Genomic DNA, 5,232 nt, shown 5'->3' with positions numbered 1-5,232 from the left:
CATGTCATTCACACTTAAGATCATAAAAATCTGCCTTATTTACTTGAAGTGTTAACACTGCAACTGATGACAACAAATATAGAAACATTTACCATGCTTCCTCTTATATTCTTTTGATTTCTGCCAGATGCTGTTACGGCAAGTGAAATACGTTGGTGTAGGAAAGGGGGTGTGTGTGTGTGTAAATAGCAATAAGTACTGATTAAAAACCATGACAAAAGCCGTGAAATGCTCACCACAACACAATGAACCTGAGCAGAGGTGTAGCACAGAACAGGTGAAATCCTCAGCATGTACCAGGGGTGTACCTGGCTCTGGGGGACAGACAAACACTTCCCAGCCCTCAGACTCAGGTGCATGCCCCAGTCCCTGTAATGCTGGGACAACTGTGTCCTCTTCCCTGTGCACTGGTTTCCATGGGAGGAAGAGGAACCATGCATTGAGTTTGGTGGTGATGGACATTACACCAGACCAGTTTGCCCACTGGCTGTATGATATAAGTCCATCTAGCTGGAAGCCGATGGAGGCTGTAGAAGATTGTTACACATTCCAAATAAAAACCCCCAGAACTAGGATAGGTCAGTCCTCTAATCCAGCCCTTATGGTTCCAGCAATTGCTGGATGCCAGGAAGATCATGAAAGGCATCAAGTTAAGACCATCACATATACCTTCATGTACTATTCTTTGTGGCATTTGTTAGAGTCATACGACAAAGGTGGAGGCTCTCCACAAAGATCTGTTAAAGAATTTATGGTGAAACAGCAAAGGAAGAGAAGGATGGGAGGACGAACCGAACCCCAGAGAACCGGCACAGCTTTCCCGAGTCATGTTGCAGCCAGAATTGCATTCCCTCGTCTTGCAATACGTGGTGCCCATGACCAAAGTGTACTGGGGCTCCTGTAAACAACATTATCATTCCCTGTACCCCTCCACCCTGAGCTGTGGCTGGTTCATCCTTCCCTGGATCTCCCTCACATGCAGACAACCTTTCTCCTGGCACACTTGGAGGGCTGAACACTCCGTGAATCCAGGCCACATTCATCTAGGCCTGGGTGGAAACAATGTGCTCTGTTATTTGGCCTCAGCTTACTTTTTAGCGAGTAGCTTCTCGGCTTGCAGAGAAAGCGGCAAATGATGACTAAGCAGTGAGTTGCCCTTCACTTTCCTTTTTAAAATAAAATGTGATTATTAATCAACAAAGTGATGTGTCTCAAGGCTCTGGAGGGGAAAAAAATAGCTTGAGGTGATTTGACAAACTGATTCTTTTCCTGTGCTGCATTTCCCATGGGACATGACAAATTAAATGTCGAAGCCAGCTAGAGAGTAGTGATATATCTCAGTCTGGGCATTAATCAGCCTGCCTCTCATTTACCACTTTCCATTTAAGTAGATGACTGTCTGTATACAGTTTGAACAATGGAGCTTTTCATTTCATAATCTCCCTAACTGTAATTTAAATAGGTTTCCTGACAGTCGCCCTCAAGGTTGCAGGGAGACGATTCGATTCCAAAAGCTCTGTGTCCACCTAGGGTTTACATAATGGATGAAAATTCAAATCCTGGTCCGAGGTGCAATTAGATAATGCCAGGAAAAGGAAAGAAGGGATCGGATGAACTGCAACCAGAGAAGCAGAAAAGTACATTTGATATCACCGGGAGGCAGAACTAAAACACACGCACACACACTGACCTAGATCACAGTCGAGGCATTTGATACTGTCTGGTAGGGAAATGAATATCCAGAGACTTTGCAATGCAACATGTAGAGTAGATAGGAGCTGACCGAGAGCCATAAAAACCCATGAACTGATGCAAACAGGAACATTCATGAAGAATGGAAATATAAGTACAGAAGAGTTCAAGCGCACAGAGCGGTTTATTCCAGTCCCACATAAAAATAGGAAAAAAAGCTTGTTCAAAGTTTCAGAGGAAGAAAATGCTGCCGTACAGTGCATATGGTTGCACAGGCCATCAGATTAAATGCTATACTGTTGTATTGATGGGTGCGATGTTTCACTGAGAACTGGCTGATAATACTGGATGCCCAAGCAGATTTCCACAGTTTCCCTTAAGCCATTCCAGCATGCAGTTTGCCTTCAGCCCTCAGCAAATGTTTGCAATTTTAGATACTCCAATGGCCTATCAAATTTGTCTACAAACTTATGCCTTCCTTCATTCACATTAATATTTACTGCTCCAGAATACGTATCTTCACATTATATTGCTAAATCCTACTAAAATCAATAGTCTGCACCAGGCACTGGGACTGAATGCAGTAAAGTGACTCTCACATCCACAAAGGGCCTGATCTTGTAAGATGTTAGGTCTCTGCATAAGGTGCCTTTTTCTCTCCAGTGTATTCAGCGCTCTTGAGAGTCAAGCCTTCAGCTGGGAAGCCAGCAAACTAGCTTGTCGGTGTCCTGAGAAGCACCAGGCTTTCCAGAGTCTCCAAAGCCAGGAAGGACACCCCAGGATGGCCACTGGTGCCATCGGCACCTGCTTCCCTCCAGCAAAAGCCACATCTGCAACGGTAGCAGCCCCAGAGAACAGGCTGGTGTTTGTCTGACGGAAAATATTGCTCATGATTACGGTGATGGGGACTGGCTTATAAATACCTGATTAAAGTATAAAATGTGCTGAGTCGACTGATGTCATTGACAACTGAGCCATATGAAATTAAAAGCCGTATCTGTTTGCTGTTACATAAGAGGAAAAGCCAGGAGTGGAAAAAAACCCTGGAACTTGGCAAATCTCATTTAATCACATCTGGCAATTTTCTAGTCTGAGTGATTATCACTGTTGGATATCATGTTTTTAGAAAGTAAAGCAAACAAAGAAACTTGAGCAAACAAAAGTCAGAAACTAAAGAGCCTTTAAAAAAAATACTTGTGCACCTTTCAGCAGTATTATAGGCCATGCTTGGGAAAAGGGTATTTAAATCTATTCTCCAAGAACAGTCACATTTCAATTTAGTTTAGGATTAGTGACAGAAGGCTACATAGTAGAAGGGTGTACAACGCTCCTTTGAACTCATCTTGAATGAATGGGGAAAATTTTCATCAATTTTTTTTTATGGTCATTGCAAGAAATACAAGAAATACCAAACAACTTGGACTAGCCGCAAAGGTCTTTTGGTGGTCCAACAAAACCAGAAGTACAAAAAAATCCTAAAATGTGTCAGGGTGGAGAGGTATACTTAAATTTATTCCCAGCCGTGAAGGTCTGTGAGTGCGAAGTTGACTGCATTTGTTCCAAACAAATTGTTCTATCTCAAGGCTAAAAAAAAAAAAAAATGTCATTTCATTTGAAAATGTGAAACTTCTGTATTTCAAAAAGTTGAAATGAGTTGCTTTGACATCTTCAAAACTCTTTCTTTTCAGAAATTATTCAGGTTAGTAGATACATTAAAGCTGATAATCTTTCACAGATAATTTTGGTAAACTATCTTTTGCTTGCTTTGAATTTTTTTCTCTCCAAACAAGGCAAGGCAAGGCAAGGCAAGGCAAGGGTTCCCTGAAACATTTTGAATCAACTTCTAGCTAATAGCAGTAAGGCAATATTTGACAAATCTCAAGCCTGTCTGCATGGATGGGTACGGATGATCTCTTGCACAGCCTTAGAAAGCAGCAAGCGACACTACCCCTGAGCTGATGTGCAGCTACTGCACTATGGCTGACCGGCAACTGCTCAGCTCACACCACCAGCAAAGCAGACTCAGGTACATCTGCACAGGCCCATGCGTTTGTACCTTCAAAGAATTAGTGTGGGAACAGTGAACCTCATAAATGCAGTTATAGCTTAACCAGAAACTGTTGGGTGCTCCACAACAGGCATGTAATATAGAAGCAATTTCTAGTGGGTCTGAGTTGTTGATGAGAAAAAGGCATAAAGAAACTACAGTCATGATGGGGCAAGAGAAACTTTCTGTTCTGCTCAGTTCTATTTGGATTATTTCAGACACACTTACAGAGTCAGCTGCTTATATTCTGTAATGGTGGATGAAGTGGGGAGTTTAAAGAGCCTTGCTTTGGAAATGAAAGTATGAAAATCTTCAGAAGCAGTTCAGTTCTGAACTGCTATGAGTAGGCTCTAGTTTATTTACTGGTAGGTGGATATCATGGTAAGAATAAAAAAATAATATATTTGAATAATCAAATACTCCTTGCATCGTCATGAAGAATGCCGCACCTAGCACTGTGGTATCTGAGCATCATACAATGCCCTAAATAACAAACTATCATCTGCTCCTTGTTAATCTGTCTTTGTCAGTCAGGGAAGAAACCGTGAGAAATTTCTTCGAAATTGTTTTTCTTTTTTTGTACATTTTTTGGTGGAAATTAATTTAAAAGAAATGAAGCTTTGCACTTTGAAATCTTTAGTGACATTTAAGGTATCCCAAGTCAAACAGAGCTATAGATCTAAGGCACTTTTCTAGTGTAAATGTAAATATTAAATACGTAAAAATCTTTGAAGTCTATTAAGGTTAGAGCTAGACAAAAAACTATAGTGTAGATTTACAATTCAATGACTAATATCTACACATAACATTTCAATAAACTTAACTGAGTCACTCTGAAAAGTAATATATAATCTACAAAGGTCAATAGAAACCCGAGACCTGCACAGCTAAGCCCAGGGAAGTTGTTTTTCTTCAGAAGACTGCTCTTGGCCTCGCTGCTATGAAGGTGCTGCCAATTCATACTTCCAGTTTCAAATCAATATTTTCAATGCTTTTGGATAGGGATACATGTTGAAAGTCAGCGGTGAATAATTTCATTTTCCACTCAGAGTATTGGTAACAATTACCACACTCTTCTGTGCGTGTTACTTTGTGTTATCTATTAATTTCAAAAGGCAAATGAGGGTTTGTCTGCAGAGGGATACTGAGGGACATTAGTCTGAATTAGCTGAAGATGTGAAATTAGAGGACATTAGTTAAAAGTCATTAAAGTCCTCATGGACCTTTCAATTCAGAATAAAACCTGAAATTTTAACTTAGATAAATGAAGCAAATGGCTACAGAATGAATTAAGCCCACTTTAATTCTGAACCAAGCCGTCCACACAAGGGTTGACTGTGTATTTACTTAATTTGTGCTCGGCCAGCGGGCATTAACACATCCATGTAGGCAAGTTCTAAAAATAACAAACACACTGGCCCTCGACGTAGAGCGTTGGCACCCACTGAAGTGGCATCCCCTGCTCAGCTCCCCTCGAGCGGCCGCCGGGCAGG

This window comes from Pygoscelis adeliae, unplaced genomic scaffold (genome assembly GCF_000699105.1).
Source record: "Pygoscelis adeliae isolate BGI_AS28 unplaced genomic scaffold, ASM69910v1 Scaffold172, whole genome shotgun sequence".
Classification (NCBI taxonomy): domain Eukaryota; kingdom Metazoa; phylum Chordata; class Aves; order Sphenisciformes; family Spheniscidae; genus Pygoscelis; species Pygoscelis adeliae.
The sequence above is the reverse complement of the archived record's forward strand: the minus strand, read 5'-3'. Positions refer to the sequence as shown.